Source organism: Pituophis catenifer, unplaced genomic scaffold, assembly GCF_029215685.1.
Source record: "Pituophis catenifer annectens isolate HBS135680 unplaced genomic scaffold, rPitCat1.0.hap2 SCAF_1, whole genome shotgun sequence".
In the NCBI taxonomy this organism is placed as follows: domain Eukaryota; kingdom Metazoa; phylum Chordata; class Lepidosauria; order Squamata; family Colubridae; genus Pituophis; species Pituophis catenifer.
The window spans coordinates 161,640-182,500 of record NW_027256881.1 but is presented as its reverse complement, the minus strand read 5'-3'; the positions used below and the strand labels follow the sequence as shown (position 1 = coordinate 182,500).

The 20,861-nt window shown below is 43.9% G+C and overlaps 1 protein-coding gene across 1 annotated transcript in view; it reads right to left on the bottom strand.

Annotated features, from left to right (window-relative positions):
• Nucleotides 1–13,791, bottom strand: part of LOC139308456 (aldehyde dehydrogenase family 3 member A2-like) — a 46,451-nt gene extending 32,660 nt beyond the window's left edge. The window contains 1 exon segment of the mRNA XM_070931984.1: nt 13,759–13,791. The gene's annotated coding sequence lies outside the window, so the exon portion shown is untranslated.
• Nucleotides 13,792–20,861: the final 7,070 nt, after the last annotated feature.

The following is a 20,861-nucleotide window of genomic DNA, read 5'->3' as shown; positions in this document are numbered from 1 at the left end:
ACCCCCTGCTCACGCAGGAAGACTTATACAAGGGATTAGAACTGCCGACCTTACAAGGCCCCTTCCAACTCTGTTAATGTTAATCTATTCAGTTTCAAAACAGAGCCAAACTTCCAGGAGAGAGAGAGAGAGAGAGAGAGAGAGAGAGAGAGAGAGAGAGAGAGAGAGAGAGAGAGAGAGAGAGAGAGAGAGAGAGAGAGAGAGAGAGGCAGCTTCCCCTGTTGAATTCCTGACTCTGCATAAAGAAGAATTAGCATTTTTTTTTTTTTGCACTTAAACCTGCACAAAGTTGCCTGGACCGTCCTCTAAAATCGACCCCATCTCTCCTCCGCCCCACATCCTTCCAGTCCCGGCCCATCCTGAAATCCTGTTATTTTTCCCAGCCAAATTCTTGCTTTTTTTTTACCAAGGCACAGAAATTCAAGGCAGCCCATCTCTCTCCCATTTTTGGAGCAAAGCAGGCAGACATTCCCCAGGAAAGCTCGCCGTAAGAAGTTTTGCTAAGAAATCTCTTTTTTTTCCCCTCCAGCAGGCAGCAATTCAACAGGGCCAGCTGTGCAATAGGGAAATGCAGGCAGACATTCTCCAGGAAAGCTCGCCGTAAGAAGTTTTGCTAATCTTTTTTTTTCCTCTCCAGCAGGCAGAAATTCAACAGGGCCAGCTGTGCAATAGGGAAATGCTTGGATAAGAAGGATCAGCCCTGCAAAAAGTTTAGCAAGAACTTAAACACCCCCACCCCCACCCAAGCCCCAAATTAGACAGGAATCCCACAGGTCGATCCCCCCCTACCCAACTTTCGCTTTACCTCTCCAAAATCCGGGAAGCGGCAGGCAGACACTCAACAGGGGCAGCAGTAGATCCAAATGGGAGGGAGGCTCTGCACCTGTTGAACTCCCGCCTGCCTTGCTAGGAAATAACAGCCTCCAGCTCCGCCCTCAGGCCCAAACTTTAAAGCTTGCAGCGACCGTTCCCACGTTTCCACTCCCACCCGTGTTCAGCGACACGCCACTCCCACGCGTGACCCTTCTCCAGGCTTTCCAGATGGATCTTTCCGCCTTCCGGCTCCATGCCCGACTACTGGCAAAGCTCTCTTCCGGTTTAGGCAAGCCCCGCCCCCTCTCCCTAGCGCTGTGCGTTTTTTTTCTGTCCTCTCTCGCGTCCCTGGGATTTAGTCTCGCGAGACAATCTAACCAGACGCCCCGGGATGAGGAGACAAAGAAGCTGCTCTCGGCTGCCGCCCGCGGTGCTCTGCGGTACTGCAGATGGTCCGCACGTTATAATATAATAGGCTGGATGAATGGATGGATGGGGAATTCTGGGAGTTGAAGTTGCCTGGCTTAAAAGTTTCCAGATTTGAGAAACACTGCGCCTGCTCAGTTTAAGACCGTAGATACAAGGTAGTCCTTGATTTACGACCACGACTGAGCCCAAGATTTCTGTTGTTAAGTGAAACAATTGCATTTTGTCCCATTTTACGACTGCCATAGGTTGTTCAATTAGTAACAGGGCTGTTACGTGAATCTGCCTTCTTCCCCCAATTGATTTTGCTTCGCAGAAAGTTGCAAAAGGGATCACATGACCCCGGGACGCTGTGACGGTCATAAATACGAGTTAGTTGCCAACTTTGATTATGTGACCGTGGGGATGCTATAATAAACGGTCGTAATTGTGAAGGACAGTCGTAAAATCCCTTTTTTCGGGGTTGTTGTAACTTCAAACAGTCACCAAAGGTTTCCTGCCGAAGCAGGGGGTTGGACTAGAAGACCTCCAAGGTCCCTTCCATCTCTTTCTCTTTCTCTTTCTCTTTCTCTTTCTCTTTCTCTTTCTCTTTCTCTTTCTCTTTCTCTCCCCTCCCCTCCCCTCCCCTCCCCTCCCCTCCCCTTCCCTTCCCTTCCCTTCCATTCTTAATTCTATTAAGAAGAGCCGGGGTGGCGCAGTGGTTAGGGTGCAGTACTGCAGTTACTTCATCTGACTGCTAGTTCAGCAGATCAGCGGATCAAATCCCACCGGCTCAAGGTTGACTCAGCCTTCCATCCTTCCGAGGTGGGTAAAATGAGGACCCAGATTGTTGGGGACAATATGCTATTTAGTATACTGTCTTTGGTGTAAGCTACCCAGAGTCCTCGGAGAGTGGGCGGCATAGAAATATTAATAATAATAATCTTTTTTTTTAAATTTGATTTATATGCCGCCCTTCTCCAGAGACTCAGGTCGGCTTACAGTGCGTTTTATTTTTATTTATTTTATTTTATTTTTCAATTTATATACCGCCCTTCTCCCTAAGGACTCAGGGCAGTTCACAGCCAGAATTAAGAACATAAACTACAAATATTAAGAACAATTAAAATATATATAAATTTGGCCCAAAAATTTAAAAATCACAAACCAATTAAAACATTTAAAAAATGTAAAATTTAAAAATTTCTTCTTAAGCCAGCCCGGCTTGCTGGAAAAAGTGGGTTTTAAGGGCACGGCGGAAGGCACTGAGTTAAGCAATAGCCATTGCGTTAAGCAGTAGCCGCCCTTAATACTTAATTCTTAATTCTTAATACTTAATACTAATATTCTTAATACTATTTTACTCTTTCTCCTCTCCTCCTCTCCTCTCCCCTCCCTTACTCTATTCTACTCTAAATCAGGGGTCTCCAACCTTGGCAACTTTAAGCCTGGTGGACTTCAACTCCCAGAATTCCCCAGCCAGCAAAGCACTTAAGGACCACACAATGCTACCCCCTCCTCCTCCTCTTTCTTTTCCTCCTCTTCCTCTTCCTGATCCTAATCCCTCCCTCTAGCACTGATGATATTACCTAGATAGGTCACGAAACGTCTGCAGGAAAACAACCAAGCTCAGAGACCACCAAGGACCCACAGTCTTCCTCCTCCTCCTCCTCTTCCTCCCCCTCCTTTTCCTCTTCTCTGCAAACCCCACTCCCTTCTAGCACTGATGATGTTACCTAATTGGGTCATGAAACGTCTGCAAGAAAACGAGCAAGCTCAGAGAGCACCAAGGAGCCCCACAATGCTCACCCCCTCCTCCTCCTCTTTCTTCTCCTCTTCTTCCTTTTCCTCCTCCCCACTTCTAGCACTGATGATATTATCTAGATGGGTCACGAAACATCTGCAGGAAAACAACCAAGCTCAGAGAGCACCAAGGACCCCCACAGTCCTCCTCCTCTTCCCCCTCCCCCACCACAAACCCCACTCCCTTCTAGCTCTGATGATGTTACCTAGTTGGGTCATGAAACATTTGCAAAGAAATACCCAAGCTCAGAGACCACCCACTCTACAGAAATATTCCTGCAATTTTTATTATTTCTGGAAAACCTGCTGCTACTCAGACAAATTTGGAACTCCTAAGTTAGGCTCCCATGCCAAATGATTTAAAGTTTAAGTCCTTTCCATTTAAATTGGAGAGCCTTGGTAGTACAGTGGTTTAATGCACCCTGTTATTAACCCAGCTGCCTGCAATTTCTGCAGGTTCGAATCTCACCAGGCTCAAGGTTGACTCAGCCTTCCATCCTTTCTAAGGTGGGTTAAATGAGGACCCAGTTTGTGGGGGCAATAAGCTGACTTTGTATAAAATATATACAAAAGGATGAAGGCTATTGCTTAACGCCTTGTAAGCCGCCCTGAGTCTCCGGAGAAGGGCGGCATATAAATCAAATTAAAAAAAAAAAAAAATTAAAGCAGCCTCTTCTTTATAGCTAACAAGCACCCTTCCCACGGCATCAGATAAGGTTCGGCTCAGTGATGCATTGCTCCTGGTTCGCACAGGTTCGCAAGAACCGGTCGTAAAAATTTGTAGTAGTTCGGAGAACCGGTAATAACCTTGGCTGGCCACGCCCCTGAACCGGTCCCCGGCACGGTCGCCGCTTGCTTACCCCGCCCACCTCATCAGAGGCTTTTTTTTTTTTTTTACTTTTAAAAGCATTTTTTCTACAACCTCTTCGGCTGAAAAAATGTTTTTAAAAGTAAAAAAAAAAAAAGCCTCTGCCAAGCAGGCAACTCAGCTGGGATCGTCAGAGGCTTCTAAAAGCATTTTTTTCTGCAACTTCTTAAAAGTTGTAGAAAAAATGCTTTTAAGAGTAAAAAAAAAAAAAAGTTGGCCACGCCCAACCAATCACATTAACCCCTCCCACCAAGCCACACCCACAATATAAGCCACACCCACAGAACTGGTAGTAAAAAATTTTAGAACCCATCCCTAGTTCGGCTGTTTCGTGGCTTCCCAGAGATATGATGAAATTTGTTGAGAGCCTGTAAATAAATAGTCTTGGGAAGGTTGAAAAACAGCAATTTAGGGCCTAAATTGGGGAGGCCTTATGGGGAATCCTTGACTTACAACAGTCCGTTTAGGGACCATTCAAAAGTTACAATGGCACTGAAAAAAGTGACTTTTATGGCCGCTTTTCAAGTTTATACGACCATTGTAGCATTCCCCTCTGGTCACTTGATTCAAAATTCAGACTCTTGGCTACTGGCATGTACTTATGACGGTTTTCCCGGGATCACGTGATCTCCTTTTGCATTGACTTGACAAGCCAAGTCAATGCAGAAGCCGGATTCACTTAACAACCGGGTGTGTGTGTGTGTGTGCTAACTACAATGACTCACTTAAGCGTGATAAAAAAAAATAATCATATAAAATAGGGAGAAAATTCGCTTCACTGTCTTGCTTGGGCGGGGAAAGTTTGAGCTCAATTGTGGTCATAAATCAAGGACAACTGGCAATTATTTGCTTAACCTGGAGGGCCCCTGGTTGGGAGAAGAGGCCAAAATGATTAAAAACTCCCATGCCAGATAAGATAAAATTAACCGAAGGTCACTGACTCTCCTTCTCATAGGAAATGAACAATGCCTCACAGTTATGAAAAGGAAGATATTTTAAGAAAATTATGGAATGTGCTGAAATGAGTAAATTGACATTTGAAATTAGAGAACAGGAAGATAAACAATATTACAAGATATGTAATATTGTAATATTGTTTATCTAAGATATGAGACTTATTTTATCAATGGCTAGATTCTAAAACATGGAAATGAAATATGAAATCTAAAATGAATGTTATAATATAATATGTGAAGATATTTTTTTCTGGAATGATAATGCCATTGTTAGATAAATTATAAATGAGGATCATGATACAAAGATATATATCAGGTTGATGATATGAGAAATTAGATAATTAGTAAAATATGAATATGGGGACGAAGTACAAGGGATTTGTAACCGACCGACACACTGTTTGCAATTGTTATGGAAGATGGATTTTTTATGTTTTGTTTGTTTAAAAATTAAAAGAATTTTTTTTTTAAAAAAGGAAGATATTTTCACCCACTGAATTATTAGCTAGCTTCGTCACTTTGTACTAAATATGCCAGTCTTCCCCTCAGAAATGGGCTGTTTCTTTCTACATTGATTAATCCCTGCAGTTGTGAAATGAGTAACACGGTTGTTAAGTGAATCTGGCTTCCCCCCCCCTTGACTTGGAATGTCGGAAGGTCGCAAAAGGGGACGTCATGTGACCCCGGGACGCTGCGACCGTCATAAGTATGAATCAGTTGCCAAGCATCTGAATTTTGATCACGGGGATGTTTACACAGGTCGTTAAAGAGTGAGAAACACTCCTAAGTCACTTCTTCTGGGGCCGTCGTAACTTGGAACGGTCACTAAATGAACTGTTGTAAACCGAGGACTACCTGTACTGGCAAAGTGGGCCTTGCTATTTCTAAGATACTACTTGATGCACTCAAACAGGTCAAGTCCCAGGTAGCCAAACACGCTTTGCAAGTTGCATATTCAGTCCTATTGCAGCACAGAGCAGACTCTTGCTGACAAAGTGGAAGCGAATGATCAGGTAGCTAGTCCTCAAGGTTTTGTTGTTGTTTTTTTTAATTCCTAGCTGAACAAAACTTTTATTGGCAAGGCTGGGCTGCAACCCTTCAGCCTAATTTCAAAAACTCATAGAATCAGAGGGTTGGAAGGAGGCTTGGAGGCTCTTCTTGTTACAGGTGGACTTTAAAAATTTTAGCAAGGGGTTTTCTGCCCGGTTGCTGGGTGGGCGTGGCCATGATGGGTGTGGCCTTTTCACCCTCCCCGGGCTCCGGAGGCTTTTCTTGAGCCTCTGGGAAGGCAAAAATGGCCTCCCCAGGCTCCGGAGGCCCTCTGGAGGTCGGCCCGTTTCTGGCCTTCCCGAACTTCCAGTAGGCCCGTTTTTCGCCCTCCCCGAGCCTCCACGCGCACCCGGCACTTTCCTGCATCCAAAACGGGCCGCGTGGGGACTTCTGGGAGAGGAGTGGTGGGATGGGAGGGGCCAGCCAGGAGTGGGATTTGGGGGTTCTCCAAACTGCACCGAATCTTAGCTAGAGGGTCTCCTGAACCCCTGTGAGCCCCCAACAGCCCACCCCTGGTTCTAGTCCAGTGGGCCCCAATCTTTCCCACGGCGGTGGGTGACCGCAGTGGGTGGGGAAGCGATGCTTTCACACACGCAACTTAAACTTGCACATGGGCAAATGGAGCTTCGCGTGGACTGGTTCCCAATGGGTCACGGATTTAAAGTGGATAAGGTAAATAATATAATAATGTGAATAAAGTGAATGATATAAGGTCAGCTATATGAACACTGGAGGACCCTGTTTATTCACATTATTATAAAGAAAGAAATGTGCTTGTTCAAAGACTACACTGTCAGCGAAATTCCATTCTTGGCAAACATATATCGTTTGAGGGGCCTATCTGTCAAAGATGCAAGGACCATGTATAATATATGTCTTCTGAGGAAGATATCTGTCAAGGATGCAGAGACATCCATCTGAAACAAAAACTTACTTATTAATCCAAGGCCAGCCATGAATCTACGCATCAGCGGATACAGAACTAAGGAGGATATTTAGCTAAAATTATCTCATGTACTATAAATTAAGGCAGGAATTTATTAATTAAAAAGTGTCAATTATCATGTAACGGATGTATGTTAACCATATATGGAAAATTGCTGTGCCAGCAGAATCCTTTGTCTTGGATATGTATAAAAGCAGCTGTATCAGAACTCTTCCTTTGTTCAGAATTGCAGATACGAATCTGGTTCTGAAACTGCGCAAATAAAACTGTCTCTGGCTGACCCAGGAATGTTGCTTGGTCCCATCATTCCATATCAGACTGGTATCAGTCCGTGAACCAGAGTTTAGGGACCCTTGCTGTCGTCGAATGCCTCAGCTCAAGCAAGAAACCCTATTCCAGTGATGGCTAACCATTTTGCCATCGTGTGCCAGGAGTGGGGGTGTGTGTGGATGTCGCGCGTGAGCGTGCCCACACCCAAAATTCTATGCGCCCTGCCCCCTTGCATGCGTATGCAACCCCTCCAAGTTGGCAAATGGGCCGTTTTCGGCCTCCGGCGGGGTGGGAAAAGCCATTTTCGCCCTCCCCAGACTCCTAGAAAGGCTCTGGAGGCTGGGGAGAGCCAAAAACGGGCCTTCCCCACCCCCACCCATCCCCGAGGCCCTCAGGAGGCAGGAAACAGCCTGTTTCCCTACTTCTGGTGGGCCCAGAAGGCCCGAAAAATCAGCTGGCGCGTGCCAGAGCTGAGCTTGCGTGCCCAGCGATATGGCTACGCGTGCCATCTGTGGCACGCGTGCCATAGGTTCACCATCACGGCCCTGTTCAATTCCGGACAAATGGCTCTTGTCTTGTACGAGTACAGATGAGATGAAACCTGGCTCAAAAACAGTCGCTGCGAGAGGGACCTTGGAGTCGTAGTGGACGATCCCTTAAACACGGGCCAGCCACGTGTGGCCGCCGCCCAAAAAAGCGAATACGATCCTTGGTTGTGTAAACAGAGGCACAGAATCAAAATCACGTGAAATATGACTTCGTAAAGCTTTAGTTGAGGTAGATATAGCAAATAAGAAATAAGGTGAATAAAATAAATAATCATACCAAGTCAGATACATAAAGTCAGATCAAATCCATGAACTCTGAATAACCTTCTCTATTAAAGTTTGAGAGAACCTCTCTATTACCATTATTATAAGAGAGAAACGTGCTTGTTGGACGCAGCTGAACCCCATTATTGGTAAATATATCTTCTGATGGGGCCCAGCTGTCATCCATCAGGAAAGCTCAGGAATGGTGTTCTGGTGGATGAAAGACTCTGATAAGGAGGAGAAGCTAAGCAATTACATCATAGATTTCCTCATAATTACTTGACCTATGGCACTGTGTCAAAACACACTGATTCTATATATTTTCTTAATAGAATCAAAACTACGGAAATACAGATATATGTGAACATCTGAAAGGACATGCATAGGGAACAGAAAGTTACTTATGGTTTAAAGTATAGTCATAATTTCTGCATTTAAACATTACAGCGCTTAAAGGAAAGTTGTAAACTATAAAGTGATGGAGTAGTAAAAATGTGTAGCCAAAATAATTTTATTAACTAGCATGTAATGGTTTGGTAATTAGTAAAGTGTAATATAAGTATAATGTATTTATAATGTAACCATATATGAAAGCTGGAAAGGCTCATAGAACTCTTTTGTCTTGAAAACATATATAAATCATGAAATCATAACTCGTCTTTGTTCAGTTTTGCAACAACCAAAAACGGCACTGAACCTTTGCGCAAATAAATGCATCTGTCTGTTTTCCAGCTTTTCATTTCTATAACATAGTAAGGTCCACACCTGGAATACTGCAACTTATTTTGGTCACCAAACTCCAAAAAAAGATGTTGAGACTTTGGAAAAAGTGCAGAGAAGAGCAACTAAGAGGATTAAAGGCCTGGAGACTAAAACATATGAAGAACAGTTGCAAAGAAGGACCGGGGTGAGGGGACATGATAGCAGTCTTCCAATATCTCAGGGGCTTCCCCAAAGAAGAGGGGGTCAAATTATTCTCCAAAGCACCAGACAAGAAACAATGGATGGAAACTAACCAAGGAGAGAAGCAACCTGGAATTAACTTCCTGACAATGAAGACAATTAACCAGTGGAACTGCTTGCCACCAGAACTTGTGGGTGGTGCAACACTGGAGGTCTTGAAGAAAAGACTGGACAGCCACTTGTCTGAAATGAGATAGGGTTTCCTGCCTCCGGATGGGGGGTTAGACTAGAAGACCTCCAAAGTCCCTTCCAGCTCTATTCCGATTCTGATTCTGATGGTTATCTTAGATCTCTGCCTTCGGCAAAATGTCCCGTTTTGCAATTTGGTTAGAGAAGGACAAAGGAGAAATGAGATTTGGGGGGAGAGGGGAAGCAAAATATAAAGAACGGTTGCTGGAACTGGGTATGTCTATTTTGATGAAAAGAAAGACTAGGGGTGACATGATAGCAGCGTTTCAGTATTTCAGGGGCTGCCCCGAAGAAGATTTGGGGGGTCAAGCTATTTTCCAAAGCGCCAGAAGGCAGGTCAAGAAGCGACGGGTGGAAACTAACCAAGGAGAGGAGCAACCTGGAATTGAGGAGAAACTTCCCAACAGTGAAGACAATTAACCAGTGGAACAGCTTGCCACCAGAAATTGTGGGTGCTTCATCACTGGAGGTTTTTAAGAAGAGATTGGACAGCCAGTTGTCTGAAATAACATAGGTTCTTCTGCCTGAGCAGGGGGTTGGACTAGATGACCTCCAAGGTCCCTTCCAACTCTGCAACTCTGCTATTCTATTCTATTCTATTCTATTCTATTCTATTCTATTCTATTCTATTCTATTCTATTCAAAATATTCTATGTCTGAGTGGCGTAGGAGGCTAATGCCTCCTACTAAGGCAGCATTTAACATCTACTAAGCATTTAACTCCTACTAAGGCAACATTTAACATCCAGCTGCCTGCAATTACTGCGAGTTCAATTCTCACCAGGCTCAAGGTCGACTCATCCTTCCATCCTTTCTAAGGTGTGTAAAATGAGGACCCGGTTTGTGGGGGCAATAAGCTGACTTTGTATAAATATACAAAAGTATGAAGGCTATTGCTTAGCGTATTGTAAGCCGCCCTGAGTCTCTGGAGAAGGGCGGCATATAAAAATAAATAAAAATAAAAATAAAAAATATGTCAATCCTTCCCTTCCTCTGCAAGAAAAGGTTTCCTTACCTGCTTTATTAAGATCCAGCAAATTTGTCCTTGTCAGAGAATTTTCAGGCTGGGTTTTAAACTAAATGTTGAACAGGCTGGATGAGAAATTGCAACAGATGGAAAAAACCGTGCACTTCGCTTACGCGTGCCCATTCCTAACTATTACCCAAGTTTCAAAGAGCATCAAAACACAAGGCCTAAATATTGTGGCCGATGATCTCCTTTGAAGTAAATCTTTTTTTATGCCATCGATAAAACGGCAACAGATCTCTGGGACCGCCTGTGCCTTTATCGCGCCGTAAAGGGGAAAAAAAACGAAGAAGCAGAAAACAGAAATGGAGAGGAACCGAGTGGCTTTGAGAGAAGAAGAAAGTTAACTGTAGGTTCAAAAGAAAAGTGCATTGGCAGTGCGAACCAGTGGTTAGGGGGGAAACGAAAGCTTCAAAATACAACGTTCCATTTTTGAAGCGTTCAAATACCTTCCCGAGTTCTCTTGCCTTCCTTTGAAGATTTCTCAAGGGTGAAACGAAGCATTTTTGGGTATATAAAGTGAAAAAACCTGTTTATCACGTTGTGACATTTTAAAAGTCCTTGGCGTTACAATTGCTCAACAGTAGAAGTTTCTATGTACCCTAATGTTCAGCCAAAATGTTGGAGATGTGACTGCTTAGATGCTACATATTATCATGTTTGGTGGACTTGTAAGAAAGTTAAGGCTTTTTGGATAAAAATTTGGTGGGTCATGCAGAATGTTTTTAAGAAAAAAAAATTCAATTTTCTCCACAATTGTTTTTATTGGGTATAGTTAAGGGTTTTACATTGGGTGAAATTAAGTTGATATTGTATATGATAACAGCAGCGAGATTATTGATAGGTAAATACTGGAAAAATGAAGCTTTGCCCACTATTGAGGAATGGACTTTGAAGATGGCCAGTTTTGCAGAAATGGCGAAGATTTCAGCATACTTAAAAGATCGCTCACAAGAGACTTATGAATGGGAGGGGAAAAAGTGGATAGATTATGTGCAGAACAAATATCAAACTAGGAAGTATCAAATAGCTTTTCACTGAAAGTATTATATAAAGATAGAAATATTTGAGTTTTGTGAAGATGAAAAATTATATGGGGGATGGAGGGGTTCAAGTTTTATAAAAAGGGGGTTTTGATTGGATTATATTCTGTGGAAGTCCGGGGGGGAGGGGAGGGCTAGGGGGGGTTTGGGAGGGTTAGGGTGATTGGGGAGGTTGGGGTGGGTTGGGGGGGGGAAATGGGGTGAAAATGTAATTGTAAAACTTTTGCAATAAAAAAAAAACAGTAGAAGTTTCTTTCTCTTTTTTTACTTCTGCTAGAAGTTCCCCGAAACAAAATTCCTTAAGAATTAAAAAAAAAAAAAAAAAATCAGGGGCAGCTGCCAGATTGTGAGTGACGCCTTAAAAGTCGGATGAGACTTTTAAGTGGCCGCAACGGGCACCTGATGGTTTAAAAAAAAAAAAAAAGAAAAATATTTTAGGATTCATTGCACACATATTCCTCTTTCTTTGGAAGACACCTCAATTGGTTGGGCTGATGGATTCAGTTCCCCGAAACGATTTGGAACTATTTGAAAGATAGTTAACCTGAAGCTCAGCTGATTTAGAAGAATTTCTTAACAAATCCCACTCCCTCCTAGGCACTGATGGTGTAACCTAGCTGGGTCGTGAGACATTTGCAAGAAGGCCGCCAAGCTCTGATAGCACCAAGGACCCCCACGGTCATCCTCAGTGTTGAGGGTAAAACTTGCCCTCGGCAAAACGGTGCAACGGACCAGACAGCGAATTGATACGTTGCTTAGCAAAAATACACAGATACTCACAGACTCTGAACGTTGATAGAAAAATAAACAGTCTTTACTTGTAGTAAAAAACAAACTTGGCTTCTCAAAACAAAGATAACACTTCTTCAAATAATCACGGTTCAACACAAAACATAGTTTGCTTACAATTCCAGTTCTCTTCGGTAACACAGACAAAGTTCTAGTTTTCTATATATTATCTACCCAACCGTAGGATAAACATCCAACACTCCTCCTCCTCCTCCTCCCCCCCCTCCTCCTCTTCCCTGCAAACCCCACTCCCTTCTAACATTGATGATGTAACCTAGCTGGGTTGTGTGAGACATTTGCAAAAAGGCCGCCAAGCTCTGATAGCACCAAGGAACCCACAATCGTCCTCCTGCTCCTCCTCCCTGCAAAAAAACCTTTCTAGCACTGATGATGTTCCCAAGTTGGGTCACGAAATGTCTTCAAGAAAACCACCAAGTTCAAAATGTACCAAGGACCCCCCCCACAGTCCTCCTCCTCCTCCTCCCCTCCTCCTCCTCCTCCTCCTCCTCCAAGCCCCTTCCCTTCTAGCACTGATGATAGTAATCTAGTTTAGGTCACAAAAACTCTGCCAGGAAACTACGCAGTTCAGAGAAGACCAAGGACCCCACAATCCTCCTCCCCGTCCTCTTTGCTCCACAACCCCCCTCACCTGATGATGATGATGTTGTAACCTAGTTGGGTTGTGAAACATTTTGCAAGAAAACCACCAGCTCGGAGAGCACCCAGGACCCCAGGACAAATTCACCCCTGAGCTACAAACTTTCCCTTCTATTTATTTCTCCTTTCACCCAAACGAATCAATAATAATAAAAGATTATTAATTATTGTTGTTTCACAATCAAAACATTGTGAATAAAGGCATGGATCCCCCCCACACAGCCCTTCCTTAACCGTTGAAGTCCAGCTGGGCTTCAAGGCAAAGACTTCAACCCAAGAGCCTCGGTGGCGCAGCAGACTAAAGCGCTGTTAAGTAGCACCAGCTGCCTGCAATTACTGCAAGTTCGAATCTCACCAGGCTCAAGGTTGACTCAGCCTTCCATCCTTCCGAGGTAGGTAAAATGAGGACCCGGATTGTGGGGGCAATAAGCTGACTTTGTATAAAAAAAAGAACACCGCTTGGGGGGGGGCAAAAGCCCTACTAAGCAGGTATATACAAAAGTATGAAGGCTATTGCTTAACGCATTGTAAGCCGCCCTGAGTCTCCGGAGAAGGGCGGCATATAAATCGAACCAACCAACCAATCAATCAATCAATGGAAGGAAGGAAGGAAGGAAGGAAGGAAGGAAGGAAGGAATCTGTGGTGGCACAGTTGTTACAAGGCAGTATTGCAGGTAACTCTGCTCAAAGTCAGGAGTTCGATTCTGATCGGCTCAAAGTTGACTCAGCCTTCCGTCCTTCCGAGGTAGGTAAAATGAGGACCCGGTTTGTGGGGGCAATAAGTTGACTTTGTATAAGAAAGAACACCGCTTGGGGGGGCCGAAAGCCCTACTAAGCAGGTATATACAAAAGTATGAAGGCTATTGCTTAAAAAGCATTGTAAACCGCCCTGAGTCTCCAGAGAACGGCAGCATATAAATTGAACCAATAAATAAATAAATAAAATAAATCTTCTCCTAACAGGGAACCTCTTCAGATGCAAACAAAAATTCTCCCAAAGTTGACAGATCAAGTGCAAAGGGATTCCAACTTCAGCCTTGCAACTCATGAGATATTTTCTGGGTTTACTGATTTTCCTGTCTCGGAACAATTTCCACCCCACTTTTAGCTAGACTAAGTTTAAAAAATCTGAAACACTCAACGCAAAGGAAGAAGGAGCCAACTTACCCGGCGCTGAGATCTTGTCCGGAGTGGCCTTTGTCCTTCGCAACCAACAAAATACTGTTGTTTTTTTTTCCCTCTCCACCCTTCACAGCCTCCCTCCCTTCCCACTGCATTGAATTTTGGATCTGAGCCCAGGACACTGTACCGTATTCTCATTAAAACACCATGCATGTAAAAAAACACACACAGCTGTGCTCTCCCAACGAAAGAAAGACAATCTGGGGAAAAAAAAAACCAAATTAAATTTAACTCTCTTTCATCTGCAGTTTTTTTTCTTGGTTTTTTTTTGGGAGTTCTTTTTCTTTTAATTTACTCGACCGAGAGAATGGAGAGATGGTTTGCTATTGTAGTAGTAGTAGTTGTTGTTGTTGTTTAAAGCTGTTGTGGTGATTGCCACAATTTTTAAGAGCCCGGTTGCAATTCTGGGAGAAAAAAAAAAAAAAATGTGCGGGTTTGATTTTTTTTCTGAGATTCCCGGTGTCTTTCAACCGCTTTGAAACAGAATAAAATAGAAGAGGAGAAAATGCTGGCTGGACAATTCTGGGAGTTGAAGTCCACAAGTCTGAAAGCTGCCAAGTTTGGGGACCCCTACCCTATAGAGACAGTCCTCAACGTACGACCACAATTGAGCCCCAAATTTCTGTGGCTAAGCGAGACATTTTTTAGCTCTTTTTGGCTTTTTAGCTTTTTAAGTGTAACTTGAGTTTTAATTGGATTGTTTTAAATTGTGGGCCAAAGCTGTATAATTCTTTTAATTGATTTTAAATTTTGTATTGGTATGTTTTTTATCCTTGTCTGTGCACTGCCCTGAGTCCAATAGGAGAGTGGGCGGTATATAAATTGAATAAATAAATAAATAAGTGAGTTTTGCCCCATTTTGCGACCTTTCTTGCCCCCCGTTGTTAAGCGAATCCCTGCAGTCATGAAATCAGTCACCTGGTTGTTAAGCGAATCTGGCTTCCCCCCATCGACTTTGCTTTGTCAGAAGGTCGCAAAAGAGGATCACGTGACCCAGGCACACTGCGACCGTCATAACTATGAGTCGGTGGCCGAGCTTCTGAATTTCGATCCCATGACCGTGGGACTGCTTGCCATGGCCATAAGTGGGAAAAAAATGGTCGTGTCCCTTTTTTTTTCCAGGGCCGTCGTGACTTCAAACGGTCATTGGAATGAATGAACCGTCGTAAGTCGAGGACTCTCTGAACCATTCAAGCGGTTGTCCAATCTCTTCTGAAAAAAAAAAATATCTGCACTGGAAAAAAATTCAACCTTATTTCTGTTTTGTAACAGAATAAGAAGAAGAATAGAATAACAGAGTGGGAAGGGACCTCGAAGGTCATCTAGTCCAACCCCCTGTCCAAGCAAGGAGACCCTACACCATTTCTGACCGATGGCAGCCCAGTCTCTTCTCGAAAGCTTCCAGTGATGAAGCTCCCACAACTTCCGAAGGCAACTTCTGTTCCATGGGTTGATTGTTCTCACTGTCAGAAAAATTCTCCTTATTTCCAGGTTGAATCTCTCCTTGTTCAGTTTCCATCCATTGTTCCTTGTCTGGCCTTTGGGTGCATTGGAGAATATTTATTACTCATTATTTATTACATGTATTTATATGCCGCCATTCTCCCGAAGGACTCAGGGCGGCGAACACAAGTTAAGAAACATGTACAATAAAATCCCATTTTAAACCAAATAACTAGAATAGCTTGACCCCCTTCCTCCTCTCTGTGCAGCCCCTCAAATATTGGAAGATGCTCTCCTGTCTCCCCTGGTCCTTCTCTTCACTAGACTAGCCATGTCTTCTGTCCATCTATGGTTCATTCAGATCTTTCTTTCTTTCTTTCTTTCTTTCTTTTATTTCTTTTCTTTCTTTCTTTTCTTTCTTTCTCTCTCTCTCTCTCTTTCCCTCCCTTCCACCTTCCTTCCCTCCCTCCCTCCCTCCCTCCCTCCCTCCCTCCCTCCCTCCCTCCTTTCTTCCTTCCTTTTGCTTTGGAAAATAGCTTGACCCCCTTCCTCCTCTCTGTGGCAGCCCCTCAAATATTGGAAGATGCTCTCCTGTCTCCCCTGGTCCTTCTCTTCACTAGACCAGCCAGGCCCAGTTCCTGCAACCGTTCTTCATACGTTTTAGCCTCCAGTCCCCTAATCCTCTTTGTTGCTCTTCTCTGCACTCTTTCTAGAGTCTCAACACCTCGTTCTCTGTCATCCCCTTCTTCTTTTGCCCTCAATCTTTCCCAGCATTGAGCTCTTCTCCAGTGAGTCCTTCCTTCTCATTAGGTGGCCAAAGTATTTGAGTTTCCTCTTCAGGATCTGACCTTCTAAAGAGCAGTCAGGGTTGATCTCCTCTAGGACTGACCGGTTGGATCGCCTTGCACTCCAAGGGACTCGCAGGAGTCTCCTCCAGCACCATCGTTCTCTAATATAGGCATACGTTAAGTATGTCTATACACACACTTACACTCCCCCTTTAAACCTAAACATATTAAACTGAAATGGGAGGGTCCAGCTGAGTTTGTGGTTTCTTCCCCAAATTCAACCTCTTTTTCACATTGTGGCGACGTCAAATTTTTCACAAGTCACTTTTTTTCAGCGCCGTGGTAACTTCAAATGGTCACTAAATGAATGGTCATAAATCAGGGACCACCTGTATCATAAAACATAGCAAACAAAATATGATTATGTAAAATAACATTCATTTCATTCCTGTTTTGGGAGGGCGAGGAATTTAAACCTTCCTCCTTCTTCTATCTTTTCTTTTAAAAATTCCTTCAAACGGATGCCTAAAGCAGACTTTTTTTCAGTCACCGAATTACAGTTGGTTTATGTCTTGGAAACCCTGATAATTTTGAGGTTCCCGACAGAAGGTCGGTACACGTGATCCTCGATTTATGACCACAATTGGGCTCACAATTTCTGCTGCTAAATGGAAGAAGTTTTTTTTTTTTAAAAAAAAAGTGAACCGTGTCTGATTTTAGAATTATTTTTTTTTGCCCTGGGCTCTTAAGCAAATTGCTGCCGTTGTTAAGCGAATCATGTGGCCGTTAACCGAATCTGGCTTCCCTCCTTGACCCTTGGCTTGTCAGAAGCCAGCTGGGAAGGTCGCAAAAGCGGATCGAAGGGCCCTGGCGGGATGCTGCATCTGTTTGTAGATATAGGCTGGTTGCCAAGCACCCGAATTTTGATCAGTGACCACGGGGATGCTGCAACAGTCGTAAGTGTGAGAACTGGTCATAAGTCACTTTTCTCAGTGTTGTCATAACTTTGAATGGTCACTGCACAAATGGTTGTAAGTCGAGGAGTACCTGCACTTGCTAAGGGAACATATTCTCCAAATAATGTATTTTCTTTGCAAGACAGGCAACAATAAGATAATTACAGGTAGTCCTTGATTATGACCACAATTGAACCCCCAAACTTATGTTGCTAAGCGAGACAGTTGTTAAGTAAGTTTTGCTCTATTTTACGACTTTTCTTGCCGCAGTTGTTAAGTGGATCACTGCCGTTGTTAAGTTAGTCACACCGTTGTTAAGTGAATCCGACTTACCCCTTGGCTTTTCTTGTCAGACGGCCGCAAAAGGGGATTGTGTGACACCTGGACACTACGACCGTCATAAATATGAAACCAGTTGCCAAGTATCTGAATTTTGATGCCATGATCCATGGGGATGCTGCAAAGGTCATAACTGTGAAAAATAAGTCACATTTTCAGCGCCATTGTTAACTTTGAACAGTCACTAAACAAACTGTTGTAAGTCAAGGACTGCCTTAGCCACTGTCTCTCCCTTAGCAACAGAAATGTTGGGGGGTCAATTGTGACCATAAGTCGAGGACTACCTGCGTAAACCTCAGCCTATCAAACAGGACCAATTAAGATATTGAAAATGTTCTGAAGTTTTTTTTAAAAAAATATTAAAATTAGAAATTAAAATATTTCATGCTCTTTGAAGACTAAACCTTTGAAATTATAGGACAGTAACCATTTCAAAGGGGCAAACGAGGAGGGAAATGTAAGCCAGTTTAATTTGGCAAGAGTCAAAACGAAACTTGTGTTAACACAAAAATAAAACCGAATGCAAAGTGAAATTTGGAAGGCGTGCAAAATGCAATCCTCGGATTATTGGAGTGCGCACCCGAGGCGCCAGTCCCGAGCTGTTTGCCTTAAAGGGCATCGCCGCCTCCCAAAAGAGCTTAAACAAGCAAGGTTTATAATTCCCTTCCCATGTTTCTCCAAGGGATTCTGGAAGTTGCGATCTCAAAAGTATTGGGAAGCTGCCACGGTGAGCCGAGCCAATTAAAAGCGAGAAACTTGGATGGATGATCTGATCCAACAGGTTTTAAATGCTCAACTGGTTTCATTCGAGGAGGGGAAAGATGCCAATCTTCTTTAACCATCTCTCTTTCTTTTAAATGCAGCAAACTGCTTTTCCATGTTTTGAGCAAACAGGCCAGCATCTGGCACCGGCTTCGTTCTGCTTTTCGACATCTAATTACGGTTTTGGCTGGCCTGGTCCAGAGTAAGGATTGCTCCAGCAGGCCAAAGGTAGCTTTGCAGAAAGAATAGAAATCGTGAATTTATTTGCTTGGTTGAGTCATCGTTGGTAGTCTAAAAAAAACAAACAAACCCCAAAATGGTGGGAACTGGAGAGGCCGGCTGTCTTATGCGGTTGGTTGGAAGATGCATCTAGATCAGGGTTTCCCAATCTTGGCAACTTTAAGATGCAATGGGGACTTCCACTCCCAGAATTCCCCAGCCAGCATGCTTTAAGAGGGATGGACTTCCACTCCCAGAATTCCCCAGCCAGCCATGCTTTAAGACGGGTGGACTTCCACTCCCAGAATTCCCCAGCCAGCATGCTTTAAGACGGGTGGACTTCCACTCCCAGAATTCCCCAGCCAGCCATGCTTTAAGATGAGTGGACTTCCACTCCCAGAATTCCCCAGCCAGCCATGTTTTAAGAGGGGTGGACTTCAGCTCCCAGAATCCCCCAGCCAGCATGCTTTAAGAGGGATAGACTTCCACTCCCAGAATTCCCCAGCCAGCATGCTTTAAGAGGGGTGGACTTCAATTCCCAGAATTCCCCAGCCAGCCATGCTTTAAGAGGGGTGGACTTCAATTCCCAGAATTCCCCAGCCAGCATGCTTTAAGAGGGGTGGACTTCATCTCCCAGAATTCCCCAGCCAGCATGCTTTAAGAGGGGTGGACTTCAATTCCCAGAATTCCCCAGCCAGCCATGCTTTAAGATGGGTGGACTTCCTCTCCCAGAATTCCCCAGCCGGCAATGCTTTAAGAGGGGTGGACTTCCACTCCCAGAATTCCCCAGCCAGCCATGCTTTAAGACGGGTGGACTTCCACTCCCAGAATTCCCCAGCCGGCAATGCTTTAAGAGGGGTGGACTTCCACTCCCAGAATTCCCCAGCCAGCATGCTTTAAGAGGGGTGGACTTCCACTCCCAGAATCCCCCAGTTAGCATGCTTTAAGAGGGGTGGACTTCGATTCCCAGAATTCTGGGAGTGGAAGTCCACCCCTTTTGAAGCATGCTGGCTGGGGAATTCTGGGAATTGAAGTCCATCCATCTTAAGGCATGCTGCCTGGGGGATCTTGGAAATTGATAGTCCCCATTCAACAGTGAGAAACTCTTGATGTAAATGATGGGGAACAAATTTTCCCATTGCCCCGGGGACACCCCACCCACCCACTCTTAATTTCAGCAGGATCTCTGGAAGACCAAGCAATCTTTCCCTCTTGCTTATCCCATTTCAGTTCATCCTTTCTGGCTTCAATCCTGTTGAAAAACGACTGGAAGAAAGAAAAAAAAAAAAAAGGCACATGGGTGAAATCTGTCACTTGAGGCTGGAAAAATTGCTGGCTTGATTGAAAAGGATTTTGCACAGTGTTGTCCGGGATCCTGGCATTTTACGGGATAAAAGGAGAAGGTTCATTGCTACCTTAAGGCCTGAGTAGTCTTAAAATTTCGGAGCGTGGAACCGTGGGAGAGAAGTGGGAAACAGAAGATAAACGGAATAGCAAACTCACAGTATTTAGTGTCAAGGCCGGGATTACAGAAGGGCGTGGGAAACTTTTAATGAACTTTTAATTTTGAATTGTTATGGTCTTTGCCTCTTTTTAAATTTATATATATATAAATACACCATATATAGATAGATAGATAGATAGATACACCATATATATATATATATATATATATATACATACACACACACACACACACACACACACACACACACACCCACACACACACACACCATTTTTATATTTTAATATTTCATTCGTATGCCACCCGGAGTCCTTCTGGGAGGAAGAACCACGGTGTTTAAAATTTGAGAAATCAAAATAAACTCAGTTGCTAAAGAGGATTTATTTTTCTCAATCCGAAGCAGAAATCGGCTTTGTTGATATCCCAAAGTGATCGTTTTGAAAAGCCAGACCGAGATTTTAATCACACGTTCCGTCTTTCCATTCAACGTTTGTATTGTCCTGACTTGCAAAATTAATTAATTAACCAGGAGTCTGGTGGCATCACTTCTAAGGAAAGTTGTTTCAGGCTTTTGTGAACTGCCAAAAAATGACAAATTTATAATTTAAATCCCGCCGCTTTCAGAAGCCATAATAAATTTTGTTAAGTCAGAAATGGGGCTCCTGGACTCCTTCCTGATTTTTTTCTCAGCGTTTTTTCATATTTTGCAATTTTAAGACGTCTAGGCTTCAATTCCTAGAATTCACCAGCCAGAGTGTTTTAAGATGGGTGGACTTGATCAGTTCCTGCGCTGGCTGGGGAATTGAAGTCCAGCCGTTTTAAAGGAAACTGGCTGGGGGCTTCTGGAAGTTTCAGCAGGTTCTGACCAGTTCTGGCGAACCTGTAGCGGAAATTTTGAGTAGTTCGGAGAACCGGCCACCTCTGGCTGGCCCCGCCCCCATCTATTCTCTGCCTCCCGAGTCCCAGCTGATTGGGAGGAAATGGGGATTTTGCAGTAACCTTCCCTCGCCCCCCAGAGTGGGGAGGGAATGGAGCTTTTACAGTATCCTTCCCCCTGGAGTGGGGACGGAATGGAGCTTTTACAGTATCCTTCCCCTGGAGTGGGGAGGGAATGGG